Source organism: Neodiprion fabricii, chromosome 4 (genome assembly GCF_021155785.1).
Source record: "Neodiprion fabricii isolate iyNeoFabr1 chromosome 4, iyNeoFabr1.1, whole genome shotgun sequence".
Classification (NCBI taxonomy): Eukaryota; Metazoa; Arthropoda; class Insecta; order Hymenoptera; family Diprionidae; genus Neodiprion; species Neodiprion fabricii.
This window is the reverse complement of record NC_060242.1, coordinates 21,917,806-21,936,305: the sequence shown is the minus strand read 5'-3', so window position 1 is coordinate 21,936,305 and position 18,500 is coordinate 21,917,806.

Sequence of the window (18,500 nt, the reverse complement as noted above, 5' to 3'; positions counted from 1 at the left end):
AAACATTATGAAATTTTTCAGGTAATTTATTCATAATCACCATTTTGAAACGCATTTTACTGTAATTTGGCTTCATATTCATCATCAGCATCTAGCAACCGTGAAAAATCCTAAACACTGAATTCCGTGCCAATCCAATGAACTTTTCACAAAGTAATCGTCTATGAGTTCGCTGTTTTGTTTCTGAAAATATTTTTCTGATTCGTAATCAGAGACCTCAGAAATATCCATGCAGAAAATTTAAAAAAATGTACACGATTATTCATTATGCCAGAACCATTTTTGTGCCATTTTAGAGCTGTTGTTTTGTTTTTTCTAAATCTGACTTTGGATTCCTAAATAGTGATCTCGAAAATCTATATTTATGGATTTGTATAAACATTAATGAACGCTTGCTACTTTTGATCGCGTCTTCGGGATTTGGATCCTTAGTGAGAAGAACCAAACGGAACAGTTGAAAGACCGAATCAGAGATTCGTGTGAAAATCGTTCGATCAACTTTCAGTAATTTGGTGTGCACAAGTCCGCCAGAGTTTTGTTACCGTTACCATTGTCCTTCTTTATTTTTCTCCACCTTTGTATAATGATACCAGGACCAAACGATGCAAAAACAATAACTCAGATAAAAATGGTCGCACGTCTATTGAACTCGAGAGAAAATAACTTGGACAAAATAATCTCAAAAAGATAACTCGCAACACAAATATCCCAGTCCGAAGTAACTCTGAGGGCACAGACATCGGCAGCGTAGTTCGTACCTCTTGTGTGCGTTGTTATTCCGGATAAAAAGATATAACAAAGACGAATTTAACGAAAGCGACATCTCATTGAGTTCCAAATGTATACAACACGTAGATGTTGAGTATTAACGTCGCACTTTCACCACGTCGGGCGCTCACTCAATTTAATCAAGAACAAGATCACATTGTATTAAATACGCACGAGTTAGTTCACGCTGGGATATTTGTGTTCGAGTTATTTTGTCACGAGTCGAACAGACGTGTCACCACAAAAATAACACATCTGAAGTTCAATTTAATTTGATGTAATTTAATGTTTTATCTGTTCTTCGTCATTAAATATTTTCAACTTGGGTTATATTTGTGCGGATTATTTTTGTGTGCGTTATTTTTATCTTGGTTTATTTATAACTGGTCGTGATTTTTTTTTTTTCCATTATGATTCATTCTTGCCTTGGGTTATTTTTTTGTCAATTATTTTCGTCTTGGGTTATATTTGTGCAGGTTATTTTTGGCTTGGTTATTTTTTTTTTCCGTGGTCAATTTTCTGTCACTTGTATTTGTCGTGGCTTATTTTTCTGTGGTTTTTATCATCGTGTGTTATTTTGTGTTCTGGATTATATTAGTCACGAGTTATTTTCACGCGAGTTATTTTTGTCTTCGATTACTTTTTGCTAGGCTATTTTTCTCCCTCCAGGTTAATGTCGTGTCAGTTTTGTTATTTATTTGTTTATTTTCGTTTGGTTTATTTACGACACGTTATTTTTGTTTCCGGTAATTTTTACACGGGTTATTAAATTCTTTCACCCCGTACAGTAACGCCGGCATATAATTTCGATTTTCGTCACTTGTCGTTAATTTAGCCTCATGTGAGGTAAATTTCCCCATCCCCCTTTTTTCACCCTTCCTCTTTCCCGTCCTCGCGTAATACAATTTCGCATCGCAATATAACGAATAAGGTGATAAGAGAACTCCGCACCCCTAATTTGAATATCTGCAGCCGTAAGAGCGCGACGTCTGAATCAGGGAAGTTGGTTTGGGGGATGAAAACAGAGTCGGAGAGAAGAGTTTTACTTCCGTTCGCGAACGAGTCCCTTCCTCCCTACCAACCGACGATTATGACCCTTTCAATAGTAGCTTTGAATAATCCTGCACAGCGGTGATAGAGATGCAGCGGAGTGCCTAAGTATTCGCGAAATGCTCGCCCTGAGCGCCATCATCGTTTGCCCGCAGATATAACGCTGAGGGAAAACGCTGAAGCGCCTCTCGATTCGCTCAACTTTGCTTCAGCAGGATCGGTTTTGTGCCGAGATGATCGTCCTTTGCAGGAGTATAATATACAAGCATGGAAGCGTAATTTGAGAGCGGTGGGTAAATGGTAACAACTTTATCCTCGTTCCTGGAACTCCGAAAACGAGCGAAATTCAACCGCGCTTTTTTGCTTTCTCGTGCTTTTTCTTTCTTTTTCACAATCCTCGTTTTACTCTTCTGATCGACTTCCTTCCGCGTCAACGCTTTGAATTCTCACCCCATGTTCATCTGCTGCCTTTCGCATGTGTATGTACCAAAATTTTTGCACAATTTTATAGGAGAATATTTTTTACTCGACTTATGATTGCCGTGAAATACAGCAGAATTCGGCCAGTAATTTGTTTCATGTTTTGGATTTATAAAATTAAAACAATATCGTTAGATCTTTCTTTCGTTTTCCATATTTTCCACATTGCGACAATTAGTAGTCGGAGAAAAGCTCGATGAATCAAAACAAAATTTATTCGAATGATTCAAATTTTTATCAGTGTAATATGGTTTAGCAAAATCCTATTTAATTTGAGACAATGCCTCGTTCGGTTATTTTTATTTACTATATGTAAATCGGTTTTTTGGCTAAGCAAAACGTCTTATCAAACCATATTACGCAAAAAGTTGTTCTTCGAATCAACCAAGATACTTTTTTTTAAAAAAAAAACAAGAACTGTTTTACCGCATTTTGTTGGGTCAAATAGAACTTTGTTAACTTTCATATAAAAAAAAGCGTTACCTCCAGATCGAACAAAGGGATGATAAAAAAAAAAAAAAACTTTTTTGTTTTTTTATTACCAAGTGTAGCTGTTTATCTAAAAATTTCCCGCCCATATTCGTCGTCGTTTACGCAGTTCCTCCCGCGGGTTATCGCGTCTCGGAATGGGGAAAGGGGGCGGGAATCTGTTCCCAGAGATGGGGTGAAATTCGAGAATAAACCGCAGGCTCGGAGGGGGCGGCGCCATAAAGGTGCCTAATCTCTGCGCGGACACAGGAGGAGCAGCAGCAGCCGGAGTGCCGCCAAAAAGACGTGTGCACGCGTGTATCACGCGTCACGTACACACAAGCACGCAACGGGATCCGCGATTCCACCGCTTACACGCAGCCAAACGGCCCCGATAAGGAACCCATAGATTTATGGCCAAGGGTGCGGACGCAACCCGAATCCGCGCCTCTCCCGCCTCAAATGCTTCCAAAATTGTCAAAAAGCCCGATAGCGCGAAGCGATTTACTAGCCGCGCTCTCGAAATCGGTTATAATTTCGATCTTGCACTTTCCGCCCTTCGTTAAGGCTCGAATTTCGGTAAAATTTTCACGGGCACGATGTTTTTCTTCTTCGAAATTGCCGAACAAGATTGTGAAAAAAAAGTTCTTCTCGCAAAATTGGTCGTTTCTTTTTTTTTTTGCATAAAAACGACCGAAAATATTTTACTTTCGCATGAACGAGCCATAATTTTTCCCTAATCAAAATTCGAATCAACAACATTTTCAATTCAATAGTGGGAAAAATTTCATTTGTTATAGTAACTAGAAAAATTCAGTAAAACAGGTATCGTTAAAAAAAAACCTGTTTGAATATTGTTGGTATTACGAAAAATGAGATACGCGTTACTATTTTGCACTATTGTCGATCCTTTTTTGCTAATTGCAATGCAAAATCAGTTTGTTTGGTTTACTCTACTTTTTCAGTTAAATAAGTCTTCAACGTCAATTTATTGTTGCACAAGCATTAAATTTTCGCAACAGTTACAAGAAAATCTAGTCACAGTGATCGTAATGAGAAAGAATAGTAACGGATACTAGACTTTCCGGTAACAGCTAGAAGCCTAATTTTCATTTTGTACCTAGAACTATATTTTTCGATTGTGGTAAAAAATGAAAATAGTTAAGGACTGAGCGGTAACCGGAACTAAAAATTTCTCTCAGTCATATATCTAATATAAGTAACAAATCTCCGAATCAATAGGTATTTAAAAACACGGTTACGATCTATCAAAATCTATTCAGTTTCTTTGAACGGTGTTAAAAATTTTAACCATATCAGTAACAGTTTCGTATAAAACAAATGTCTTTCAGCCTGTTTGGATTGATTGTTTAATTTACGAAGTATTAAGATCCGAATTTTCCACAGTTGTACATGAACCTAATCAAAAAATTTCAGTCCTACGCCGTACAAACAATCAAAACTAATTTACATGTGAATCTTTTTCATTCCACTGTACAAATTGACGAGTAAAAATTTTTCCAACCAGAATTATCTTGTTATTACGTACCTTCACGCAAATTGGGGGATCGTGTAGGTATACACGTCTGAAATCAAATCGCTACGACAGTATTTAATTTTTTTAGGTACGTATTGTAAGGTACTAGAACCAAAAAACCCACAAATAATATACTACTACCCCTTCCCCCCCCCCCCCCCCCCCAAAAAAAACAACCCATGTGAAATTCAATTCGTTTTAGTATAATTCAATTTTTAGTCAATTCATTGTCATGGGTTGGTATTGTTTCGATTATTTATGAGAGGTTATTTTTTGATGGGTTATTTTCAGATAAGTCACCGTCACACCGTAATGCGAATAAATTTCATCTAATTCTGAAAAAAACAAAAAAATTGACGTTTCTATTGTTTTCTCGAGCCCTCCGAATTTCCCGTCAACCCTCGAGACAGCTTCACCCCGAAATGACGTTTCCCTGTTTATAATTGCCCGCAGAGGCATGGCATGGCGCAAGCACACAAGTAGGTTATATAACTCGCGATTAGGTTCGTTCTCTCGGTTCGTTGCAGCCGTTCTGAAGCCGGTCGAGAGGTCCGGCGAACGAGAGGAAATTCGAGGCGAAAGGAGACTCGTTCTCTCATTCGAGACGGCATGGCATGGCGTGGCACGACTCTCTTTCGGTTCGCAGCGTTGATTTTGGCTAAACGAAATTAGGCGGGTATTTCAGGCAGGCGTACAACTCGGGCAGAATTTACGGCGGGGCTAAATTATGAATGAAATTCAACCCCGGCCTCGACGACGTCGCTCTTAATTGGACGGTTGTAGTGCGGTTGAAAATCGATTGTAATTTTTTGCCGATATTTTTCCCCTTTCATTCTTCTTCTTCTTCTTCTTCTTCAAAAAGATAGTGAAATTATGATCGACAGTTGTTTTTTATATCAATATTTCGTTTCAATCTGGTTGATCGATATAATTCGTTTGGAAAACTGTTCGTTATATGTATAAAAAAAAAAAAAAAAAAGAAAATAAACTGCACCGCAAGATAATATCTTTCTCTCTCAATAGTCAATTCGATACTGCTACGATGATATATTTCTTTATAAAAATCGATAAGGCTGTGCAATCTTGAAGAATTAGAATTCTAACCATGCAAACGTTATAACAAAAATAATATGTATATTTTTCTTCGTTGTCCGAGTGATATTACAGAGAATTGTCTTTTGAATACAATCAAATCGTGGCAGAGTGAAATCGAATAAATATATCAGGGATTTTTTTCACCGTTTTTAAGCGTTTCGATATGAAAAATCGTCACCCGTGCTTTTGTTCAGGATTTTTTTAGTTGTTTTATTTTTGTATACTCATGAGAATCATCGAATCATATTATGAATCAATTAATTTGATAAACACTCGACGTACGGTCGTATCGCAATAAGATGATCAAAAAGTGTTGACGTTGAATTGATAGACTTGCCTAATCACGCGGATTTTTTGTATTTCGTACAATTGTCTATGTCAAAAATGTGCTCAAAGTATAAAGAATCTCTTTTCCCTTAGTGCATGCAATTGAAGTAAAGAAAAAGATCCAATAATACAGTTTTTTTTTTTAATAAAAACTTTGATACATCGATCAAATTCTAAAAAAATTAATTTTACAGGTGTAAAGTAACTCGCCGATTTATAACACATAATTCTGTGTAACGAACGACGATTCCACACTTAAAAAAGGACCAAACTTCCTTTAGATTTTCTTGAAACAAGAGGATTTTATTTAAACACGATTCAGCCACTTGGGTAATTCGAAATTTACTTAAACTCGATAGACTTTACTTATCGTGCGAGCAAATTTTCTTTTTTCTAGATACAGAATTAATTATTTCGCGAGTACAATTTACTCTGTAAAATACTTGTGACACTGTCCCGATTTGAAACAGTTTAATTCTAATCTACGTATCCCGACGATTTACTATCAAGGAAATTCCGCGTGACTCTTCTTCCGCAAATGTGAGCGTCATAGCATTTCGTACTTATACCTTGAGACGCATAATCCTGGAATTAGCGGGTGTATAATATGCGAGTCGCGTGCGCAATTATCTCCGTCGGGTCGGAGGCTTGGCACGGAAGCTGTGGGGGGTGAAAGAAATGCCGCGCAGAGGGGGTGAAAAAGTGGTTATTCCTCGATTCGAAGGAAATAATTGAATGCCAACCAATGTCCCGGGTTTCGTTCTTGTTATCGGTATTTCATTCATTCTGCAGGAGACTTGACGATCCGGATAAAAAAGAGGAAACGAGGAGAAGAATCGCTTGGCGAAGTGCGAATCGTGAAGGAGAAGGAAAAAAGAATCTGATTTTTCGGAAAATGGAACGATATGTGTATCGAACCTTTGATTTACAATTCGTCATCATTTTTGTGGATTTGATTACCTAGACCGAGGGAAAAAATTTTTTTATGCGTTGCTGTCGTACAGTCCTTGACTGTTTTCGTTTTTTCACCATAAGCAAAAAAAAATTATCACAGTTTTGGGTTCAAAATGAAAATCAGTTTTGCAGCTGCGATTCGAGCGACTTTCAAAAAAATTACACATTGTCCAAAAATGATCTCTGTCTTGACGGAATTACGTTTGCACACGAAAAAAAAAAAATCAAAACAGGAGATTTTATCGTTATTTTTTTCAGACAAATAATTCTCGTCGTGTGAATTTTAACAAAATTATTTGCAAATTGAATTTTTTTTTTGTTGTTTGTAAAAAAAAAAAACATGTAACTACACACGTGATTTTTGTTTTCACATTCCTACGTTCACAAGGTCAGGACCAATTCAGGGGAGGGTATAAGAGACCGAACGAATGAATTGAATCAACGACGTGAAAAAATACCCTCGAAGAAAAGTGGAAAAAAACGAAAATCGAACATCAAAGAAAAAAGAATGAACGTTAATTTTTCAATTAGGATTTCTCTACTGGTTTCCTCAAAGTGTAAAGTATATTTGAAACGTTTTCTACAATTTAGCGGCCGATGAAAAAAAAAATAAAAAATCGTTACACAACTATTAATACAAGCTGTCGTTTACTGTTCTTCCTGCATTTCATACCAATACGAAATTAGGATGATCTTCAAAATTCATTTGCAAAATGTTCTCAAACCACGCCTGTAATGCAAACGCGTGATCGAGTGACCAAAAAACGTCCAAATTCTTACCTCTCTTCCTCGCCTTCGCAATTTCGGAAATAAGGAGAATGCAGCAAGGCTCGAGTAACCCGATCCTCGGCGTCTTCGGCTCCCCTACACATAGAAACATCACTGTTATACACACGCTATCCGATCCTGGGTGGAAGTCGGCGGTACTTAGCCAGCCCCGTTAAACTCGGGGTGGGGGTTGAGGGTTGGGGGTTGGGGGTTGGGGGTCGTGTATAGGGTTTCGTCCACGTCCCACCCGCGCGGTTGGACGTGGGTGCAAACAAACTTTTCACTTAGCCCCCCGACTCACCCCCGAAAAAAAAGGAGGGAAAAGAAAAGGAGAAACAACCTCCCCCGCCACGAACGCAATTCGACGAGTTACGCTATTCTTACAACGACACGCCTTAATTTCGCGTTTTTATTATCACGCACGCTGATGTAGGGACAAATTTCATTTGTTGTACCGAGTGAATTCTTAACAAGCGAACACTCCGTCGTACGATGGAATTCAAGCCATTGGGATAAGGATTTGATTCAAAAAAATGCCTCGATTTTCAACATTTTTTTTTCTACCAGAGTATTAGAAGGACTAGGTTGGATTTTTACACGTAATTGGTATAAGGTTTCGTGAAGTTTCGGTTTGTTTTTTTTTTTATTTCTCTCATATCGAAAACTAAGTCTGGATTCCCATACACTTTTTTTCTTTTGCTTTTTTTTTTCCTCGAAACTATGTTTTTTTCAAAATCTTTTCCACCGACTGACTTGAGATTTGACAAGATCCTTGATTATTTGATTACAACATTTTCTATTCAAATTTTCGATGGTTGGTCACCCTCACGAACAACCGATCTCCGTTTATAACGCATAAATCGCGTAAAAAATACCTTTATTTCATGCCAAGATTTTCTGTTACCATAAAAAGATTTTTTTTTGTTCTTTTTTTTTTTTTACACCCAAATAACAGAACTGCGTACTAAATAATAGATTCGAAATAAATTCTATACATACAGATTTTTCAATATTTCAAACATTCGGGGGATCGATAATAATAAAAATCCTGGTAATAGTAACAATGCGATAACGAGATTAAAAACCGCAAACGGATTAAGAAGCGCAGCCCGATACGTATATTGACGTTTTGCGGTAGTCGAGTCGATTTGCATTCAACTTTACAATATTCCACCCCTTCGAGTGTTTCGCTTTTTTAATTTACTCTTTCCATTTGAAAAAGAAAAAAAAACAAAATAAATTTATTTTGTTTCCGTTTTATTTTCAAATCCTTTTATTCTTGTCCTACTTGTCCATTCTCCGTTATTACCTTCGTTAGTTTAACTACGTGGGTACTATAGAGGATTATTTTGATTGGTCACCGCAGGGCGCAGGTGGAAAATGAGGAGGGGGGAGGGTAGTCGAGTCGCTCAAGTGCTCGAGTCGTTTTAATTGTTCGTCCGTTGAATCGACGTCGTTGTCGACGTCGATCGACCCGCACGACACTTGGAAAAGTAACGCCGCGATATTCGTATTGTTTGCACGGCATCGTTATACACATCGGATGTATGTACTTGAATGTACAACACGCGTGCTTGTATCTACACATGTAGGTAATATGCGTATAAATTTACTGCAATTACACCGACGAAAATTTTTTTTTCTTGTTTGTAACGTTTTTTATACACGTGTATTCAGAAATAATGATTGATCTCAAAAAAAAGAAATACAATTTCGATTTTCCAAAATGGCACCTTTGGAAAAGTTTGTTTAGGTTGAAAAAAAAGTTCTAAGAAAAGATGAGCGTTCTACGTTGCGTGAAAAATCGTCCTCGTTTGATTTCTTACTTTCCTCAGCGTTTTATCGAATCCATGAATCAGAGGCATATTGTAGCACCTCAATTATTATTGCCTTCCTGAAATTTACATTCAACAGAAAGATCACCGATCTGTAACACGAAGATACATCGAACGGGAATCTTACTTTCCTAAACTAAAAGTTCATATTAAATTAGAATTTTTTTACGCGATCGAATGAATAATGAAAAATTCTTCAAGCCCACATCTCAAATATCAAACGGAGAATTAGAATTAACGTCACAAGTGTGGGTCTTCTTTACGATGTAAGACGATATTTAGATCGATGTAAGCGATAAAAAAATTATGTTTTCATTATTCTTCGTAGACTAAAAAAAAAATGTAAAAAGTGAAAACTCAAATGAGGACGGTCTTCCACATATCGTACAACGCTCGTATTTCCCCAAAATCTTTCTTCTAACCTAAACAAACTTTTGAGGGTGTGCCACGTGGTAAAATCGCAAATTATTTCTTTCCGAAACACCGTAGTATATATATATATATATATATATATATATATATATATGTATATACACACACACCATATAATATACCTCATATCCCGTTTGTTTTCGGCATATTTCATTGTGAATTTTTGTTTTTTTTTTTTTTCTTTTTTTCAGTTTCCTTTCTTTGTTTTTTCCGTTTCACCGCTCGCAGAGCTTTCACATCTCAGTTACGTGCGTACATGTGTATGTATAATACACGTTGTATATAAATCCGTCCTTGTTAAAATATTCTGTATTAGGACGATACATACAATATACATGTATATACGAGTATGTATATCTATAGTATAAGGTAGGGGCGAGCTGCTGAACGAGACGAAACGAAACGAAACGGAAGGAGAAAGAAGCCAGACAGAGAAAGAGAGAGAGAGAGAGAAAGAGAGGGAGAGGGAGAGAGAGAGAGAGAGAGAGAGAGAGAGAGAGAGAGAGAGAGAGAGAGAAGGAGAGTCCAAAGAAGGATATGAAAGATCCGGTGGCAGGAAAATGGCTCGAGATAGGTAGTCGTTCGCGGCTTATACCCACCCACGTGTATATATGAAGGTGTAGGTGTAGGTGCACGTGTAGGAGGTACACACACTGTAAACCCCCTTGGCAAAAGATTTAGGAGATTATATTCGTTGCAGGATGGTTCTGCAGATAAGGAAGGCGAGATGAGCCTCCCCCATTCCCACTCCCTCTCTCTCTCTCTCTATCCTCTTTCATTTTTTATTACTTATACCCTGCACAGGATCTCCGCAAGAGTGTGAAAAAAAAAAACTTTCAAAAAGGCAATACGATACTTCCTCAATTTTTTTTTTTATATACAACAAATCTTTTCGATCATCGTACTTGTAGGAATTTGAAAAAAGAATTTGATAGGAAAAATTGAACGCCATGGGGTAGAAAATCTTACACGACGATAGACGATAGAAAGAATTAGAAAAATTTTGTTTCATGGTCGTTTTTGCAATTATAACGTTTTGGTTCAACTAATTTTGTTCATTCATGTATACATTAAGATTTTATACAATTAGCCAAATGGAAAATTTTTAATATTCAATTCGTAATAAAACAATTTCGAAATTAGGTTCGAATTTACATATCGTAACGTAAAAATTGTGCGATGGCAAACATATATACATATATATATATATATATATATACATATGTATAACATATATACACATACACACATATATATATATATATATATATATATATATATATATATATATATATCATTGCTTTTCGGAAAAAATGAATTTTGATTTTTATTAAATTTATGATGCATAAATTCTGAATAATCTAGTATATTATATACATAAGAATGCCAAGAGAGGGAGAGAGAAGAAACAAGGAAAAAATAGTGGAATAAAAGTACGAAAAACAAAAACCGTGAAAACAGACTAATAGAAAAAAATAAAGTGAGAAAAATCATGTGAAATACTTTCGTCGCAACGAGTCGAAGGAGAATTCAGTGGCTCGCACGTCCGAGACGAGATCTAAAAGTTTTGATTAGAAAGAATAAGGAAAGCCGAACGGGTTGCAGATGTGCCAGTGTGGGAAATAAATAAGAGATAAGCAAAAGTATGCGAATGAATCATCGATCTTAAATCTCTGTCTCTGTCTCTATATTGAGAAAGTCTCGGAGAGGGGGCTAAAAAAAATATGTTAATAGTCAGGGTGTCAGGTGTAATAAGGTATGATAGATATATCATAAGTACCAAAAAAAATTCTTTCCCCAATTTTTTAAGTTTTATCGATATATTTTTATTTTTTATTTACATGTCACGTCTCGTTTTTTAATTACGTTTCTCAATATTTGTTTTTTCTTGTGCCAACCAATTCCTCCATCACCGTGAAAGGTCATTTTTTTTTTTCACAGAAATGTTGTAATCATCTTTGAGTATTTTGGTTCTATATAAAAAAAAAAACTGATCTTTCGTTTATTGTAATTATTATTACGATCCTCGTCATTTGCTGTAGGGGACGTCGAATGAAGCGCGTGTGCAACTGCACGCAATGATACGCTACTCTATATGTATGAATATATCGCGTGATACACAGAGATACCTACGTATGTATTTTAAATGTGGATGATTGGTGGGAAAATCCGCTGATTAACGCGGCGGCAGCATCGGAATATCAAAGGATTAATCACTGCGCATTTTTAATTACCGAGTACCTAATATAAGTTCTATATGCGTATAGAAGTTGATCGGACGACGATTATCTAAATGAATAAAAAACGAGTATTTATAGTTGCAGATGTATATAATTACGTATATATATTTATATATATATATATATATATATATATATATATATATATATATATATATATATATATATATATATTGGGCCGGAATTAAGAGGAAAAAATTTTCTTCGTCTTACGTACCCTTCGCAAAGTCAGTTTTTTTGCCTCAAACGAGAGGCCTCGTGAAACCGGAACTCGGCAGTACAATTCTGAAAGGTGATACATCGGGTTTCAATTTTTCAAACACTCTAACCGAAACATCTTGAAAACTACACAATTTGGGAAGCTGCATTTGGTTACATTTTGTAGATAATCAAAATTTCTATAAAAACGGTCGAGACTGCCGTACATGTCGATGACGATTAGTAAAAAGAAGAAAAAAAGAAAGTTAAAAAAACCGCCCTAATATACGTATATGTATAATACATATACATACTAACTATAGGCATAACGAAACGTGGATTTATTTTGTCACTTTTCAGTGAAATATTCATCAAAATTTTCGAATGAAAGAAAAAAAGTAATTGACAAGTCTAGCACATCCTTTTCGCTGGGTTTGAAAATTTACCGATAATAATAATTACCCTATCAATAATTGTATCTGTTTTATAATCGAAAATTTCGTTCGGAAAACCGATATTTGCGACAAATCTGATGAAAGTAAAAAAATTCGATACAGCGTGGTAGAAAATTGTAAAAATGAAGCGCGGCTAGCTAAGAAGAAAACGAATGAAAAGCGAACTTTCCGATCATAATTTAAAAGTATCTAAAAAAAAAATAGGGCACGAAGTGTAAAAACACGAGGGTTCATTATGAACGTATATAAAAATGAAAAACCTTTTTCCAACATTAATTACTTACGCGGAACACGTGTTTAAAACGCGTCGCTCCGTAGTTGTATACCTGTATTATGCACATGTGTATAAATGTGCAGAATGCCGGCCGGTGGCATGAGCCAAAGAGACACATCCGGGGAGGGGGCTAAATTGAAAAAGTAGTAGTCAACAATGTTATAACGAATGAATGTATTGTACTGTTGAAGTGTTGTATAATGAAAGAAAAAGTATTATTGTGAAGAAAAGCAAAAATATAAATAGAGCAGTCAGCGACGAAGAAAAAGTTCATTATCCAGACAGGAAAGAATTGAGTCAAATGATTCGGGTTAGTGACTTCTGAAATATCGATTTCAGAGCAATTTCGCCAAATCCCCCGCGTTTTCCACTTTCAACAATATACGAATTATACGTAAAAGTTACCGTTCGTTAAGTGACTGCGAGAAGAAGTAATCGAGTAAGTGAAACGATTAAAATTAATCCGAGAGGGAAATAACTTGAATCGGCGTGTTAATGGCATGTGAATTATTGTAAATTAATACGAATTAACATCGATTAAATAGAATTGAATCGCATAAGGTAAATTGATTAATTCGAATTGATTGGAATTAGAAAAAATTATTTGATATCGACGGAATCAGTCCGAAATAATTTAAATTAACCAGAATTTACGGAAATTTCTGTACGAATCAATCTAAATTAACCTGGATTTGTGTAACAAAAAAAAAAAAAAATACTGTTCATTTTAGAAGCAATTCCTGCGTCGATTTCATTTGACATGTTTCGATTAATACTTTGTCTGCTAACTGATTTACGAGAATGCATAAATTGACGTGTGACGATGAAGGGGGCGGTGATAATAAGGCGGTTCATGGCGTCCCTGTGCCATTAGAGCCGGTGCTGTAAATGCGTACTATACATGTTGAATTTCAATGATTAAACACACGTGCCTGTGTATTACAGGATCCTATTAAACGCATGTGTGTAATAAACGTTTTGCTGTGTATAAGGAAGAACGGCGATGAACCCGCGCCGGTTTCGCACACCTGAGGGATCATCGGTATTATTACGAGCCTTGCTTCTACGCATGCACGTGTATTATACATACACGTGAATTATGAGTACATATGTAAATTCTCTATCCGGATCTCTGCTGCGGGACGCGGTCTCTCTCTCTCTCTCTCTTTCACTAACCCTTGCGCGTTAATTATTACATATCGAAAACTGGATTCTCCCTCCTGAGGGTGCGAATGAGAGAGTGAGAGAGGAAGAGAGAGAGAGACTCGTTGTCCGGTCCGGTCGAAAGGTTCTTCATTCAAAAATTAAAACATTTCTACCAAAATTTTGCCCTCGCTGACATTTTCGAGGCACCGGGCAGTGAGGACACAACAAACCGAAAACTGGAAGTACAACCGGATATGCCCACGTTTCGACCCAACAACGACCGATTTTCAAATTCTACGTGGCTATTTCACGGCGGTTGTTTTTTTTTAATTTTTCTTCCACTCTACAATTCTTTTATAAAACACCTTTTACTTTTGACTTATTATTATACGTACACTGATTCGATCGTCAAGTGCAATTTCAACAAAGAGAAAACTTTAAAGAATAATAATTAAACAAATATATCGTTTTTAATGGATGAAAAACAGAAATCCAATCAAACCTCTGCTATTTTTTTCTTTTATCATTTTTTTACCTTTCTCTATCACGGTATAACAAACAAATGTAACGCGGTAAAGAATCGTCGATTTTCAACTCACCAGCCGTCTAAAAGACCGAGAAACTAAAAACAAAAAAATGAAACAACAAACACAATACCATCCTCTGAACTTTATTTCACCCTTACCAACAAAATTATATCAATCTTATGTAACACCGACTGCAAAAAAAGAACTATATTTTCCGCCTTGACGAGCAACAACAATAATAATAACCTACAGGGTTTCTGATATCGAGTTGATAATGATAATAATTATTCAAGGTACGCGCGTGTTAGTCTGTATAAGGTAGTACGTATTTAGTATACATATATATATTCGTATCAAACCCAAGTAAAAAGCGCAGCTTGGCGGTAGCATCGTCGGTTTTTGCTCGAAAATAATTTGTCGAACAATTTTGTATACCCGTATAATCATTTGTATGCTCGATCATTCTGCGACGATACATATGTAATGGTTCTGTATAAGTATACATATGTATAATGTATAATAGCCGGTACCCGAACGGTACATATTGCATATCCTTCGTCAATTTTTTACAACTTGCCAACTTCACCGTGAATCGAGATAAAATCGCCACGACTTCAGAGAAAGAAGACCAAAGGAAGAAGAGAAAGAGATTAAAAATCGAATAGACGTCGTTTTGTTTCCTACATTTTGCGACGTTTCTTCAACGAGAGATCAAACAATTTTTGACAATACAACGAGAAACTAATTTCACGCGTATAATGACAATGTACGAAAGGACTGGAGGGAGAGAAGAGAGACAAATGTCATAACTGAAACTAGAAACGAGGGGAAAAAAATTAATTCCTTACTCTCGACTGGCTTAAAAATTTGAAAAACGGGATGAAAATGTGATTTGACGAAATGAAAATTAGGAAAAATCGAAATAAAAATGGAGCTATTATACGTCTTTACGTCTAACTAGACAGGAAAAAAACGAGGAAAATTAGCAAGTGCTGATGAGGAATTTGAAATAAATTATCATAAGTTTAAAACCCTTTCACGATTTTCCCTCACTTTGTCGAGGGATAATCTCTAGTGAATTGGCGACTATTTCCCCGAAGTCTCGAGCCCCTCTCGTTTTCTGAATGCAGCAGCAGCAGCAGCGGCGGCAGCTTCTCCGTCTATCCAAGGTACGTATAACGACGATACATATGTATGCATATACATAGGAAGTGTATATATGTATACATCACAGCAAAGAGAGAGAGAGAGAGAGAGAGAGCGTTGGGGGGGTGGGGGGAGAAAAAAAGACAGGAAGAGAGAAAGAGAGATGGCTGGTTTCGAGGCGCGGATAGCTATTGCGCGTTAAAACAAAGTTAAAGTCTACTTTGCATAAAATTATTTTAAAACTCCTTACCCTTCCTTTTTCCCCGCCACTCCGTTCCCTCATCCAAAATTTCCAGCTGTTACTGACGGTAACTTATTCCAAATTATTTCATTCATGGTCTGACGGTAAATGCGTGCGGGCATTTTTTTCCTGGATATTTTTTTTTTTTTTTTTTCTTCTCTTTATTGTGAAAAAAATTACACGCTTCACAGTAATTCGGTTTATCAAAAGTGATGAAAAAAATTAACGGATTTCAAGGGTAATTGTGTCGCGGAATTATTCTACGTTTTTGTCAATTTCTTTTTTTTTTTTTTTTTTATTAATGTATTGTACAATAAAAGTCAAAGAAACATCGAAACTGACTGCAAAACTGCTTATTAAAAATGATCGTTAAAAAGCAGGCTGGAAAGTAAACGACAAAAGATCCGTAACATCGCGACAAACTTTTCAAGGCACACGTATGTACGTTAGGGTGATTCAAAGTTCAATAAAATTTCGAATTTCCTACCGGCGTGTACGAAAAACGCTTCCTTCTAGTCTAAAAAGAAGTTTCGAAAACTGAGCGTTGCAGCACCAGTTTTAGGGTCTGCGAAAATGATTTTTCTAAACAATAAAATAAGTATAATATTGATATAAGCATCCCTTTAATATGTATCGTCATTTTTATATTTCATGAAAAATATGCATCAGAGATGGAAAAAGATTATTTCTGATCTATAAAATAAAAATCCGAATCTTAGAAATCTGAGAGCAGTGATCCCCTGCCCAAAGTATACAACGCGTTTGGTTTTTCCTCTCTGTGAAAATCTCACGAACGTAGATTATATATTGCGGATTAATTTACAGGGCACGGTCTCACGTTTATTGACAAAGGAGAAAAGTCGCTTCGGCATTTTAATAACGGGTTTTTGTACCGCGCAAAACGAAACAGTAATTTGAATTTGGACGAGGTTCGTTCATCGTAGTTTTTCTAAGGCTTCCCGGTGAAAAGTAGCTTTTATATAACGCAAGCGTGTTCTACGCGTTTTTCCATGCATGATTTACGTGCGCAAAGTACCTGTTTACATGACCGTAAAACGAGTCTGCGAATGCGCATGCGCGGAGTATGGAAAATATCACTTCGAAGTCCTAGGAATTCTCTAGTCGAAAATTATATTCATCGAAGAAAAACGAAAGATTTGTTTACCTCGTTTATGTAAGTATGTAACAACGCAGATTACAGATCTGCTATTACGCAGAGTTCGATATGCACGATCGAAATTTCTTAATGTTGTCGAATTAATCGAGTCGGAATTTAAATTTAAGATTGCAATTTTTAATACCACCATTTTCTTTTTTTAATCGTTGGAGGAAGTCTTCGCTTTTCCAAATCCATAATTTCCACCAGATTCTAGAGTGGCTGCCATCTTCAGCTGCCACTTTGAATTTGTGTAGGAATTTGTTTTCGTCAGATAACTCTGCCATTTCCAACTTTTGACTAAAAATGGTCGTAACTAAATCTGTATCAAATTCAATTCCCCACAATTTTGACGCATAACAATTTTTTGTCTACCAACGATATATTCCAACTGAAACCATAAATTCAAGACGGTAATCGAAGCTGCTGCAGAATCTGGTCGAAATTGTCTGTCATTCGATTTAAAAAAATACTTTGTGCAATTTCGAACCCAACGACTTTATATTGTACTGTATATATATTTTATAATTCCGTTAGTTTTAAATATACATATATTATTGATTCGAATTGAATTATGATTATCAAATATCTGAAATATAGCAATAAAATACCGTCTTTCAATTCTCTGGCCAATTTCGCCGTAAAAAATCCATCGATAACAATATTTCAGCCTGTAAATTTTGACTAACTTTCGACGTGCGATTGCTTTAAAAAATCGTACCGAGTAAATAACGCGCTGTAAAAACGGGTGGGGGGGGAAGAAAGTAAATAAAATAAACGAACGGACCGATACGAAAATGACTTCCAAAAAGAAGGGTGAAGCAAAAGTATGAGTCACCGGAAGCGATCGTTCCTCTTGATCGTACGTGCGCATCGTGCATCCACCACTTCCGGCGAAGTAAGGTGAAGGGTGAGGCGGAAATGCGGCGGGGCGAGGAGCTGACTAAACATATTTCTTGTTCGCCCCGGCGTTTTTCCTTCTGACCAAGCGCTCCCTCAACCCCCGGCGAATATCATCCCGCCCTTATACAGCCAGGGATAAAACTACCCCCCGCAGATCTATGGATGTTACACCCCGCTTATGAATGATAACCGCGGAATGATCTTCTATCTTTAATCCGTACGTGTGCACGGACTCTCTCCCTCTCTCCCTCCCTCCCTCCCTCCCTCTCTCTCTCTCTCTCTCTTTTTGTGTGTGTGCGCCACGTGCCCCTATGCTCGGTATTAATATCCGCCCCTGCGCCTTCGCCCCTGGCTAGTCGTATAACGGGTGGCTTCGGATTGCCCGATTTTCTACACGCGGACCGAATTCTCGGTTCAATAATCGTTCGGATAAATACAAATTCACGTATTTTTACATTTGCGAATCTTATCCGAATCGCAAGGTTATGTATATAGTTTAT